Raw genomic sequence first — 14,831 nt, 5'->3', positions numbered from 1 at the left:
ATCCCACGTATGAATACAGTACTGTACACACACTTAAGGGGAACAAAAATATGTTTGAGCAAAGTAGTTTTTTTGCAAACTTCAAGGAGTAGGCCAAATTAATAAGGAGTAGGTCTTATGGTGCCCTCTGATGTCATTGGCCTCCCGCCATGCTTGCAAGAACAGTAGAGGAGCAATAGAGAACAGAAGAGGAAAGGCCCACCCCCGTACTTGTGCCATGTCATGAGGATACCTCAACCATTTATTGAGATGTGCCTTTTGTTAAGTAAATCAGCTGATAACAGAGGTGAAAAGGAGACTGGAGTGCGACTTTAATCTTCACATGGATGATTCACCATCTGATAAAGTATCTTAAATAATGTGGCCTTATATTAACAGTTGCGTAATATCTTAGTGCTGTAAGGATTTTTAATTGTTAATGGTAGTCCATTATAAACTGAAGAACGCTTCAGTACTCCATGATAATTCCTAGAAGAACCTATTTGTTTTCTCTGTCTCTAACATATGGCAATTTTGAATATGATAGAGCCAATTATAATACTTTACATCTGAGGTTTTCTTTAAGATACTCTAATTTGATGAATTTGATTTATAAACTGAAGGTTATTTTCAGAGATTTGAAGTCTGATTATATTCAGGTCAAATCCTGTCCTCAGAATGAACAAAAATAAAAACCTAGATAAGACATTTATTGAGTGCTTTTGGATGTGCATATGCTACAGTACACATACACAGTACATTATCCTACTGTACAGTGCATTCGGAATGGATTCAGACCCCTTGACTTTTTCCACATTTTGTTAAGTTACAGCTTTATTCTAAAGTTGATTAAATTGCTTTTTTCCCTCATCAATCTACACACAATACCCCATAATGACAAAGAAAAAACTGTTTTTTAGAAATTGTAGCAAATGTATTACAAATGAAAACAGAAATACTTTATTTACATAAGAAATTCAGACCCTTTGCTATGAAACTCGAAATTGAGCTCAGGTGCATCCTGTTTCCATTGATCATCTTTGAGATGTTTCTACAACTTGATTGGAGTCCACCTGTGGTAAATTCAATTGATTGGACATGATTTGAAAAGGCACACACCTGTTTATATCAGGTCCTACAGTTGACAGTGCATGTCAGAGCAAAAACCAAGCCATGATGTCGAAGGAATTGTCCGTAGAGCTCAGAGACAGGATTGTGTCGAGGGACAGATCTGGGGAAGGGTATCGAAACATTTCTGCAGCATTGAAGGTTGCCAAGAACACAATGGCCTCCATCATTCATAAATGGAAGAAGTTTGGAACCACCAAGACTCTTCATAGAGCTGGCCGTCCGGCCAAACTGAGCAATCGGGAGAGAAGGGCCTTGGAAAGGGAGATGACCAAGAACCCGATGGTCACTCTGACAGAGCTCCATAGTTCCTCTGTGGAGATGGGAGAACCTTCCAGAAAGACAACAATCTCTGCAGCACTCCACCAATCAGGCCTTTATGGTAGTGGCCAGATGGAAGCCACTTCTCAGTAAAAGGCACATGACAGCCCACTTGGAGTTTGCCAAAAGGCACCTACAGGACTCTCAGACCATGAGGAACAAGATTCTCTGGTCTGATGAAACCAAAATTGAGCTCTTTCATCTGAAAGCCAAGAGTCACGTCTGGAGGAACCCTGTCACCATCCTTACAGTGAAGCATGATGGTGGCAGCATCATGCTGTAGGTATGTTTTTAGAGGCAGGGACTGGGAGACTAGTCAGGATCGAGGGAAATATGAACCGAGCAAAGTACAGAGAGATCCTTCATGAAAACCTGCTCCAGAGCGCTCAGGACCTCATACTCGGGCTAAAGTTCCCCTTCCAACAGGACAACGTCCCTAAGCACACAGCCAAGACAATGTAGGAGTGGCTTTGGGACAAGTCTCTGAATGTCCTTGAGTGGCCCAGCCAGAGCCCGGACTTGAACCAGATCGAACATCTCTGAAGAGACCAAAAAATAGCTGTGCAGCGACGCTCCACATCCAACCTGACAGAGCTTGAGAGGATCTGCAGAGAAGAGTGAGAGAAACTCCCCAAATACATTTGTGCCAAGCTTATACCTTCATACCCAAGGAGACTTGAGACTATAATCAACAAAGTACTGAGTAAAGGGTCTGAATTCTCATGTAAATGAGATACGTTTTTTAATTTTTTATACATTTGCAAAAAAATCCCCAAAACTGTTTTTGCTTTGTCATTATGGGGTATTGTGTGTAGATTGATGAGGGAGGAATAAAAGCTATTTAATCAATTTTAGAAAGGCTGCAACATAACAAAATGTGGAAAAATTCAAGGGGTACGGCGCATCAATGTTAGCCTGTGTTTATTATAATACTTAGCTGCATTTCTAGTTGACCAGAAGACACACAGTGGGGAGTTCCATTACGTTTTCTATCAAAGAGTGACAATTGTAAAGACTATTTTCCCCAAGGAGTACTACAGTATTCCCCAAGGAATGTGCCAGTCAGTCCCCTTCCCACCCTTTGGGTTTAAATGTATTATTCTATTAGCTCATACTTTGCATCAATTTGAGTGTTCCCTATGTTACAATGCTGCAGATGTATTTATTTTTTCTTTTGGAATATAGTGTGTCTGTTGCACTCTGCCAAATGTCTAATTGGTATGTTGTAATCCATTCAGTACAGTCGCAGCAGCCTGGGGTAGAGTCAGGGGGATACAATACATCGTATTGATTGTCCTGTTAAATCGAGTGCCATTATTTTCTATCAGACCCAATTGATCACACAGCTGTGAGTGCAAGAGCAGAGAAGAGTGTGTGTGTGTGTGTGTGTGTGTGTGTGTGTGTGTGTGTGTGTGTGTGTGTGTGTGTGTGTGTGTGTGTGTGTGTGTGTGTGTGTGTGTGTGTGTGAGAGAGCGAGAAATTGTGAGAGAGAGAGGGGGGAGAGAAAAATAGAGCGATAGAGAGAGTGGAGAGAGGGGGACCGATAAAGGGAGAGAGAGCAGACTGGCAGAGTATTGTGCTTGCATTCTCTCCTTTCCCCCAGCTTTTTCACTATCCTTTTTCTTGTAATGGACATTTTTTCCTTGGAGCTGTTCTCGACGGTGCTGAAATGAGGACAATGCACATCCCTAGGTCTCGTGGGTGACTGGATGTGGAGTTGTTCATTCTTTACGCCATCCGGAATTGAGCGTATGCATTGCATTCCCCTCTGCATGTGGTTTCTGTACCTGATCCACGTGGCTTTGAGATGGAGCCCTGAGATTTAACTGAAAGTGAAACAGGTAGGATGGAACACTTCTGAGATGTTCTAGTTGATAGAAAATGTTGTTTTCAGTTGCTTTTTAAAGAACGCTTTGTGTGTGATTTTTAAGAGAGACATTTCCGGCTTGGGGAATTTTCACTCATAAGGGATGGATTTTGTTGTGTTGTCTAATGAGAGATTTTAAGAGAATGTTCAGAGGATGTGGTGGAGGAGACTAGAATGGACATGAACCTTCTTATGACAGTCAAAAGGTCAGCCATGTTGGTCAGGGAGTTGGTCAACCATGGTTTCCCAGTGCTGTGATAAGATCATGTTTAAAACAATGAATGTGAAAAAAAAATCTGAACTGTATGTGTGTTAGCTACCTGGCCAAACAGTTTTAGAGAAAGTATTCCATTAATTATAAAAATGAACTGCCAATATGCCAACATTCAATTTAAACAGTGCAGTCAATCCCTAGTCATAAACTGGCTCAAATCAGTTGATAATAGGACTTAGACAAGTTGTAAATGCAACAATTAAGTGATAATGCCAGAGAAGCCGAGGTTTGTAGGATATATTGGCACGGGTGTTGTTAGAGAGACGAAGTCGAGGGGCGACAAACCTTGTCAATATATCCTACAAACACCGACTTCGAGGGTATTATCACTTTTATACTACGGGTTACCAACATATTCCAATAATGGTTTACATATTTTCATAAAAAACGTTATTTTGATGGTTTTATTCATACTATTTCATCCTTCCCCATGATATAGTCCCGACACAAATCTAGGGTTGCTACCCAACCCGGCTGGTCGTTCATTCTATCGATTTGATTGCCAGAGACGCGACACAGTCGATCAGTGTTTTTGTTCTGCATCTACAGACACAACCAAGTATTTTGTTCTAAATGTTTCATTACCATACTGTCTGGCAACGTTCCTATCCCTTGCTTGCTAGCTAGCCAACTACGGCTAACTTACTGTACATTCACGTCAAACAGTGCAGCCAGAATAACAACAAAGTAGCTGCATTTGCATTTGTTTAAGCTGTTTTCTAGTGACATGTATTTGGATACATCCATAACAATGAGCTAATGAGGCCTGATATCACCTGGCATAGAAAATGGGCTCTCTCGTCAGGACAGTGTTGTTCAGAGAAGATAGCCAACAACACAGCTAACATAATCACTTCAAACTGAAGCTGGAAATACTGCACTTTCATTTGACCCTTTTTCAATTGACATTTCTTTGTCTATATCCATGAAATGATGCTGAATTTGAATATTGAAACAATGTTGCAAATGTAGGAAAAACAGACTGCAAGGTTTATACAAATCTCTGCTGTTGAAAACTAAATGTTAGTCTAAATGAAATGTGAGAATGTCTAGATGCTTTTTATAGTGGAGATCAAATGTATAAATTGCCTGTCTGGGCCGATGAGCCAGTGGATTGCACAGTCAGATGGGACAAAGTAAATCGCCAATTCAACATCATACTGTAGATTTAGCTGGTGGTAACTTGTGGAATAGACACCGGCTGGAATGCAGTTTTTGTCACGCCCTGGCCTTAGTTATCTTTGTTTTCTTTATTATTTTAGTTAGGTCAGGGTGTGACATGGGGGATGTATGTGTTTTGTATTGTCTAGGGGTTTTGTATGGTTATGGGGCAGTGTGTAGTCTAGGGTTATGTATGTCTATGGTTGCCTAGATTGGTTCTCAATTAGAGACAGCTGTCTATCGTTGTCTCTGATTGGGAACCATATTTAGGCAGCCATATTCATTAGGTAGTTCGTGGGTGATTGTCTATGTCTTTATGTTAGTTGCTTGTGTCTGCACTTTCGTTTTATAGCTTCACGGTCGTTTGTTGTTTTGTTTAGTTTGTCAGTGTTCGTTTCGTTTTCGTCTTCGTCTTCAAATAAAAGAGGATGTATTGTTATCACGCTGCGCCTTGGTCCTCCTCTCTTCCACAATGTTACGACGATCGTGACAGAATCACCCACCAAACCCGGACCAAGCAGCGTGATACAAGGCAGCAGCAGCGATCGCAGGACTATTGGAATTGGGAGGAAATTCTGGACGGCGGAGGAACCTGGGCACGACCTGGAGAATATCGCCGCCCTCGTGAAGAGCTGGAGGCAGCTAAAGCCGAGAGGCGGTGGTATGAGGAGGCAGCATGGAAGCGCGGCTGGAAGCCAGAGAAGCAGCCCCAAAAATGTATTGGGGGGGGCTCTCGGGGAGTGTGGCAAAGTCAGCTAGGAAACCTGCGCCAACTCCTCGTGCTTACCGTGGAGAGCGGGAGTACGGGCAGACACCGTGTTATGCGGAAGAGCCCACGGTGTCTCCTGTATGTGTACATAGCCCGGTGCGGTACATCCCAGCTCCTCATAACGGCCGGGCTAGAGTGGGCATCGAGCCAGGTGCCATGAAGCCGGCTCAACGCATCTGGTCTCCAGTGCGTCTCCTCGGGCCGCCGTACATGGCACCAGCCTTACACATGGTGTCCCCGGTTCGCCAACACAGCCCAGTGCGGGCTATTCCACCTCGCCGCACTGGCTTGGCTACCGGGAGCATTCAACCAGGTAAGGTTGGGCAGGCTCGGTGCTCAAAAGCTCCAGTACGCCTTCACGGTCCGGTCTATCCGGTGCCACCTCCTCGCCCCAGCCCATTAACACCAGTGCCAACACCACGCACCAGGCTTCCAGTGCGTCTCCAGAGCCCTGTTCCTCCTCCACGCACTCGCCCTGTGGTGCGTGTCCTTAACCCGGTACAACCAGTTCCGGCACCACGCACCAGGCTTACTGTGCGCCTCAGCAGGCCAGAATCTGCTGTCTGCCCAGCGCCGTCTGAGCTGCCGCCTGCGCTGCCCGTCTGCCCAGCGCCGCCTGCGCTGCCCGTCTGCCCAGCGCTGTCTGAGCTGCCCGTCTGCCCAGCGCCGTCTGAGCTGCCCGTCTGCCCAGCGCCGTCTGAGATGCCGCCTGCGCTGCCCGTCTGCCCAGCGCCGCCTGCGCTGCCTGTCTGCCCAGCACCGTCTGAGCTGCCCGTCTGCCCAGCGCCGGTTGAGCTGCCCGTCTGTCCTGAGCCTTCAAAGCCGCCCGTCTGTCCTGAGCCTTCAAAGCCGCCCGTCTGTATTGAGCCTTCAGAGCCGTCCGTCAGTCAGGAGCCGCTAGAGCCGTCCGTCAGTCAGGAGCTGCCAGAGCCGCCCGTCAGTCAGGAGCTGCCAGACCCGCCCGCCAGTCAGGAGCTGCCAGACCCGCCCACCAGTCAGGAGGTGCCAGAGCCGCCCGCCAGTCAGGAGCTGCCTGAGCTGTCCGCCAGTCAGGAGCTGCCTGAGCTGTCCGCCAGTCAGGAGCTCCCGGAGGTGCCCCTCAGTCCGGAGCTGCCCCTCAGTCCGGAGCTGCCCCTCAGTCCGGAGCTGCCCCTCAGTCCGGAGCTGTCCCTCAGTCCGGAGCTGCCCCTCAGTCCGGAGCTGCCCCTCAGTCCGGAGCTGCCCCTCAGTCCGGAGCTGTCCCTCAGTCCGGAGCTGCCCCTCAGTCCAGAGCTGCCCCTCAGTCCGGAGCTGCCCCTCCGTCCAGAGGCGCCCATCAGTCCAGTGGGGTTAATTTGGAGGGTCGCCGTTAAGAGGAGGCCACGAAAGCGGGGATTGACTATGGTGGGGTGGGGTCCACGTCCCGCACCCGAGCCGCCGCCGTGAGAAGGCCCACCCGGACCCTCCCCTTCTGTGTCAGGTTTTGCGGCCGGAGTCCGCAATGGTATGGTTATGGTTGCCTAGATTGGTTCTCAATTAGAGACAGCTATCTATCGTTGTCTCTGATTGGGAACCATATTTAGGCAGCCATATTCATTAGGTAGTTCGTGGGTGATTGTCTATGTCTTTACGTTAGTTGCTTGTGTCTGCACTTTCGTTTTATAGCTTCACGGTCGTTTGTTGTTTTGTTTAGTTTGTCAGTGCTCGTTTCGTTTTCGTCTTCAAATAAAAGAGGATGTATTGTTATCACGCTGCGCCTTGGTCCTCCTCTCTTCCACAATGTTACGACGATCGTGACAGTTTTAACCAATCAGCATTCAGGATTAGAACCACCTGTTGTGTAAGTACTGATATTGTATCATATACTAGCACTCACAGCTTTCCAATAATACAATCTGAGACATTTATGGTCTGTTTACATATATTTTAGAGGCCATTTATACAGAAGATTGGTATAAAACCTTTATAAACGGTCTGCATAATTATATGACAATATTTTAGGTTGACTATAATTCCATTACACATTTTCTGATACATCACATGCCTTTTATTTTTTAAGTAAAAAGCAGAAAATTCATAATCTATGCCTCAACTGCCATCCATTCCAATTAGACTGGTTTTGGATTTCTCCCTGACTAAGATGTCTGCCATTTTCGCCCCATTATGGTACTTTGAGAGTTTATGACAATGCCCCTCTAGTAATTTAATAGGATCTCTATGGAGAAGACAGAGACAATATCAAACCCTTAACATGTAAGGGAGAAATTCCGCAGACACAGTAAAAGGTATTTTTGCAGCCCTGTGTACAATCTCTGCAAAATGAGGGGCTTTTGTGATGAAGCAATTCAAGTGAAAGCAGCCATTTAGAGTATAAATCCATGAACTGACAGACTAGTGAAGCGCACATCAACAACCAAACATCAGAGGCTAAAAAGTAGACATCTCACATTATTCAATTTCAGTTTGCATGGCTGGATAACGTCAAGGTTTTGAGGCTACCGATAGGTGTGTGTGTGTGTGTGCGTGCGTGCGTGCGTGCGTGCGTGCGTGCGTGCGTGCGTAAATGTTTGAGAGCAGTCATATGTGTATATTGGCAGGTTAGTGTACTACACACTTGTGTATTTCATTATGTTGTATTCATGTGCGTATTTCAATAGAAGGGCATCTTCATTCACAGTGTGAAAACACAAAATAATTGGTGAATATTCGTTATTGCTTACATTCATTAAATACATATTATGGATTAACATAACCGGGTTCACTCTCCACGAACACTTCACATTTCTTGAAAAAATACAATGACAAGAACCGGGAAATTATAAAACATTTCCCCAATGTCGCACTAATACAATTCAACAAAATACACAACATGCGCAGCAGCAGATTAGCAAAAAAAATGTATTGCAACATTATCAAAACAGGTTGTCGCATGGAAGCCTTTAGCCTAGCTTTTTTACTTCACACAAAGTCACCATCAATTTAAAGTACACACATAATTGGCACTGCCGGACCACACACGTGACCCGAATATAGTTAATACACTCTACAGGAAACCCCTACAACAGGGTTCTCCAACCCTGTTCCTGGAGAGCAGCCATCCTGTAGGTTTTCACTCCAACCCTAATTTACCGCACCTGATTCTAATAATTAGCTGGTTGATCCACTGAATCTGGTTAGTTACAACTTGGGTTGGAGCAAAGTCTATGTGAGGGTAGCTCTCCAGGAACAGGGTTGGAGAGAAATGGACAACAGTATTGCCGTGTTAAAAACAATTGGGAACTCGGAAAAAACTAGCTCCGACTGGGAAAAATCGGTTTGAACCGTCATCCACCTCGGGAACTCGGGCCTCTTCCTAGAGCTCTGACTTTCCGACCTGAAGATCACTGATGTCTCTGTCACAACAAGCAGTCCTTTCCTACAGCCTAGGCTATTTTCTTATCCAGTTCCAATCCCTGACTCCTGTCTCGCATGCAAATTCCTAACTTTATTATGTAATCCATAGGTTACATTATCAAAGCACGTCTGTCACCTATGCATGTCAAAATACCCGATAGCAATTCCTACGTCTCGTACTTGCTGCCCATATGAGCAGAGAATGTGTGTTCAACAAACAGTGTGAGAGTAGATATGGATATTTTTAAAACAGAGTTGGTCCCCGTTAAGATACAGTATCTTGATATTTAAACAATTTTCATTCTTCATCTCCCTGTTATTCATGAGCTGATCTGCTATCTGTATAATCATCAACGCAATTTTGCCAAATATAGGATATATTCTGTCGTTCGTTGAAGGAAATTATCTAGCAAGCTTAGCAACTTTGGTCATTTTACTTTTGTTTGACTGCCGTTTCAAAGTTTGTGTGATTCGACAACGCTATGCTCGGGGTGCGCTCTGAGCACATTCTGTGTCGAGATAGCCTACTGCTGAATTAATTGAGGAACATGATATGACTAAATATCTGTTTAAGTTGCTCTGAAATCTTTACACAGTGGCGCATAGTTTTAAACGCTTTAAATGAGCACTTCCAATTTTTGCAGAATTTCCCAGGACTCTCGTGATAAATATGAATTATGCCCGGTATTGAGACCTGGTATATTTTCGGGAAAATATTCATCCCTAGTACATATTGCACTAACCATTATGAATAGGCAACATTTAATTATGCAGGCTTAGTTTCTCAGCAATATCTTGCTGGATTTATACCTTGTCTACTGTAAAAAAATATATATATACCTCAGCTACTGTGGAATATACCTCAGCCACTGTGGAGTAAAGTGTAGCCTAAGTGGTAATGGTGCAGCCAGGTATGACTCATTGGGACATCAATAACCTCTATTCCAAACAGGTATGGAGTGCTCCTTTGTCTGTTGATGTTGTTGAATTGGATGCACCAGCACTGACAGTGGGCTTGTGAATGGCTTTTCACACTGCCTCAGGCAGTATACCTCAGACAGACAACAGAATCTCAAATGACATGTGAATGTAGAGGATGTGCAGTGATATCACTTCATCTGTAATGTTCTTACTCGGTCCTGGTATAGGTAGGTGAGAGATTGGTAGTGTCCAAAATGGCACCCTATTCACTATATAGTGCACTACTTTTGCCCCAAAGTAGTGCACTATATAGCTAGTAGGGTGCCATTTTGGATGCAGATTTAGAACAGTCCAACACCTCACTTAAACCAGCCTCGAGTGATGATTCTCTGGCCTGACATTAATGAAGTCAACCACTGGGCACAAACTGGTTGAATCAATCTTTTCCCCACATGATTTCTATTCACCTACATTGAACCAACGTGGAACAGACATTGAAATGACATCTGTGCCCAATGGGTAGCCTCCATTATAAGCACTGTGGGTTTGATCTTGTGTTGATTTGACTTCAGTTGCAGCATTTCAGCATGCCGGTTTAGTGTAAATCTCTGACATCTGATGGGGAATGCAACCAACTGACTGACAGAGCAGAGAAATACCCACCATTAACTAGTTTTGCAGATTTGCAACATTTTATGTAGGTTTGGTATAATCTTACCTTTTCTCTCAAACAGTCCCTTCTATCCAGAGCCCATCAAGCAACCGTCTTGTTATACATATATTTTAAATGTTTATAGTTTCACCGTCATTTAACCCACAATGCTGCTCAGAAGCTGTCCTTCAGCAGAGGGCCTTCTAAAGCCCTTCCACAAAAGAGGAAATCTTAATATTACAGTATGTTGATATGCAGACATGCATCCTTACAGTACTGTCATCAGGGTCTGCAGTTGAGTACTGACTGTGTGACATGGCTCAGACTGGCAATGTACTCAAGCCCTAAGCCCTAATGACCAAAGGAAGTTGGGATAATTGCTAGACTCTTTCATAATGTCAACATCATGACCTGTGGTTAATTGACAGACAGTCTTTATTAGTAAGTTGGGGTTGACAACATTTAAAACACAACACAGTCCCCAGACTTAAGTCCTAGCTACTGGTGAGCAAGATGGCCACCACCCCCAGTAGGATGCCCAACAGTATGTTTCCATCCAGTCGCTTATAGTTCCGTTGTTGGCACATGTTGCCTCGCCACTGGCACAGGGGGAAGAACAGCGCAAGTGTCCGCATTTTCAGAAACTCAGTGAGTGCCTGCCCCTAATCTGGTCAATAGCAGACGTTGTATATCGAAGCACTCATCGTTCGGCTCTGTCCAGGTGGCAACAAGGTTCGGTTGCGGATACATACCATGGCAGAGATGGCGAACTCATACCCAGTCACGGTCTATGTCCTCACCAGCAGCAGAAGGGACACATTCTTCTATGATAATGGAATTTCGCAAACCGATGTTAAAGGTGCATGCCACCAGCTACTGTGCTGGAGTGTGTGGTATTCACAGCTTACAACATCTCTAAATCCTCCTATGTAACTGAGTACTTCTGAGAAAATAAAAAAAGAGCCCTACTAACTTCTAATAGACCCTCCCCAATATCCCTTTCAACCCCCCCAACCAACCTCAATGACCCTACACTTCAAACTTTCCTTCGTCAACATATTTAAAAACAATGGTACACATGCTCCACCGTGTCATTGACCAAACACAAACCATTCACATGCTTGACAACCAGATGTAATGACAAGTTCAATGTACAATGTCCTAAGCGCAATCACCACCTCTCCCTTCCTAATCTGACCTTTGAATTTGGTCCACCAACCTTCCTGTGGAGGGCATATAAATACCTTCCGTTGGGCTCAGAGTCCCATCTCTTCTTCCACACATCTATTAAAATGGCTCTGATCTTACATATTGCCTCACCTCTACCCAGTGGAACTTTAATATCAATATCTCATTTCAAAGCTTTTTTTGGCTAACTGGTCTATAATTTCCTTCAGAATCTAAGCATACTATAATTCTAACAGGTTGTACATCCTCCACCCATTGGAGGGCAACTATTATCGCAAACAGTTCAACTGAGTATACTGACAATTCATCTGTTAGTCTTCTACATATCTGCACATCACATTCAGGGTCCTTGATCCATCTGTGAAAAGCATAAACACTTCTACCAATGTATTGTCAACCAGTTTCCCTTTATCACTGACTCCTGACCAATCTTTCCTTTTCTCTACCAAGGCTAGATCAACAACAGGATCTGTGAGTAACCAGAATGGAGGAATTGAGCTGGGTGCTCCATTTTAAATGTTGCCAATGGCTCTTTAAGCTCATCAGGCTCAGGTGTGGTAGCTCCCAAGTGTGCTGGTTGCCATGGTGAGCAACAAGGGGGAGGGAACTACAACAAAACAATAAAGGAGACAAAAAAGAGACAGCAAACCAAAATAACTTTAAAGGACAATACTAACATACAGGCTATGGCAACACATCAGTCATAACATGAGAGGTATGCCATACAGTGGATAACTATAATGTGCTGTTATGGGATATGTTACCAAAAATGTTAGACCTTCTTGATATTGACAGATCTGTACAATTATGTCCTCTGTATAATGTATTGTACTGCTGTAGTTGGTATATGACCTCTTACTGTGGTCCCCTCTTTTGTCCAGCTTTGGCAGCTCCACTGGCATTTCTATAGTAAGGGATGCACTCCAGAGTATTCCAGGCAATTATGGCCTACCAGTAGTGTGCTCAGCAAAATATAGAATTCACACAGGTAACATTTACAAAAGCCAATCCCAAATCAATCTGGTCATTTCAGCAACAATTCAAATGGTGTTTGCGTAACACACCTTTCCTATTCCCAAGGAGAAATCAACAGTGGTGTGGTGTAAGAACAAATACTGTGCCATATGCACCTTGGCTGATTCAAGAGATAAATTACTCAAGGACAGATTCATTGTCAAGTTGTGTGTCGGTCACTTGCATGGAAATGCAGGTGTATAGAGGTATGCATGATTATATTCCATTCACATAGTCCCAAAACTATGACTCATCTCCCTATGGCACATCTTGACACATCTACTAGAATGATATTCTACTGGAATGATGTTGATTAGCACTCATGTTTTAGACAGGTCTAACAAAACTTACACAGCTACCGATCAAATTCAAAAACAAACTGTAAAAAAAAAAACAGACATCATGTCATTCTGTGAGAACATATTGAGAATAATAGAGCATCAAGAAGACCAACCTTCTCTTGCTTCAGCACCTCCACTACACCCCCAGCTTCCCCAGCAACCAGTCAGAATAACTAGAGATTGATGCTGATGACACTTGCCAGTTATCTGCTCTTTAGCCACTCTATCACTTACTCAGAAAGGCGCCCTGTCACTGAGAATGTCCACAGGAATATTTGATGGACCTATACCGGTGATCCCAGACAGCGATTAAACTTTGGCCACAGAAATAACACGCTCATGAGATAAAGACTGTCCAGTCTCTGTAAGGGCCCATTTTCCCATTTCTAATTCATCTGACACCCCAGTGTTAGAGAATGAGTGAAGTAGGGTGACAGGAAATTGGAAATACTTTTACAGTCCCCAAATGTTGAGAGCAATTTGGAGGAAAAGGGAAAAGGGGGATTCGGAAGGTGTCAGAAGGGTTATAAGTGGGTAGCCAGCTCCTGAGGAGAAACCTAGAGCGAGTACACTTTTATGTGTAGAGAAGTACAAAGCATATGAAGTTGAGTGAAGAAGAAAGAGAGGGACGTTACGATGGGAACTCTATGTGATGTAAGAGGCACACTCAAGTGCTCTGAGCCAGGGGAGGAGAAGAAAGAAAGACAAAAACTTAAAAAGAAGTTTCCATCAAATGGCTGATACCGTTTCCTAGTTTAGCTTGAAAGAGACAGAGAGAGAGAGCGAGAGAGTGCGGCAGGAAATTATCTTGGATTTGAACCTACTTCATGGGAAGGGTAAATTGGAACATTTAGACCAATTTTTACACTACAATGACATCTAAGATATGTTGTGTTCTAAGATACTGTAGTAAACCTTTATCCAGAGCTGTTTTTGTGTCTTAACACAGGAAGAGGAAAATAAATTGAACTCCTTTAAACTTTGTAGATAATGAAATGGACAGTTCCAAGAATGACTTCAATAATGCATGTATTGCCCTGCACAACTTTGCCATTCAAATGAAGATTATCAGTGCTATGCTATAAAGTCAATACAGATATGATTTCTTATCACATCGTTTTTTTCTTGTTGGACCTTATATCAGGCCCCAGCTTGTGCTTTCTGACACCCCTTTTGTAATCTCAGTCACACACCACCACTGCCTCAACCATGACAATAAATTACCAGTAGCAGTGCCCATCCGTTATCTTTGGCTAATGCCCAACTGTGGAATTTCAATGTGACATTTATACACAATTTCAAAAGATAAGAGAAGGCTCCAGCATGTGCATGCCCCCCTCTTCTAAATTGCCAGCTGCCTAGCAGACTGGAAGGAAAGCATGGGAAATGTGCATGATGAAAAGCTTTCATCACTAAACCCATTGCAAAATATTAATTTAAATTACTAAAGACATTGTCAAAGCTTAGACAAATAATACATGAATCATAATTTGGATACACAGGCATATTGCATATAATAACAAAGGCCATGTAACGATCGTCTAAGGGAGGAGACCAAAACGCAGCGTGGTAAGTGTTCATGCCTTTTAATGAGAAGTGAACACTATGACAAAAATAACAAAGTGATAAACGAAAATCGAACAACACGAAACAGTTCTGTCTGGTACAGACACAAAGACAGAAAACAACTACCCACAAAACACAGGTGGGAAAAGGCTACCTAAGTATACCTAAGTGGGAAAAAGCTACCAAACCAAAATAGAGACATAAAAAGGATCTCTAAGGTCAGGGCGTGACAGGCCAGGAGTTTTGCTGACTATGTGACCAGGTAAAACTATGGTGCC

General features: G+C 43.7%; 1 protein-coding gene across 1 annotated transcript in view; it reads left to right on the top strand.

Annotated features, from left to right (window-relative positions):
- Positions 1 to 2,950: 2,950 nt before the first annotated feature.
- The window catches only part of LOC139550749 (cadherin-18-like), a 69,410-nt gene continuing 57,529 nt past the window's right edge, over positions 2,951 to 14,831 (top strand). The window contains exon 1 of the mRNA XM_071361871.1: positions 2,951 to 3,269. The gene's annotated coding sequence lies outside the window, so the exon portion shown is untranslated. The remainder of the gene's footprint in view (positions 3,270 to 14,831) is intronic.

This window comes from Salvelinus alpinus, chromosome 23 (assembly GCF_045679555.1).
Source record: "Salvelinus alpinus chromosome 23, SLU_Salpinus.1, whole genome shotgun sequence".
NCBI classification, from domain to species: domain Eukaryota; kingdom Metazoa; phylum Chordata; class Actinopteri; order Salmoniformes; family Salmonidae; genus Salvelinus; species Salvelinus alpinus.
Note: the sequence above shows the minus strand (reverse complement) of the source record. Positions and strands in the feature narration are given on the sequence as shown.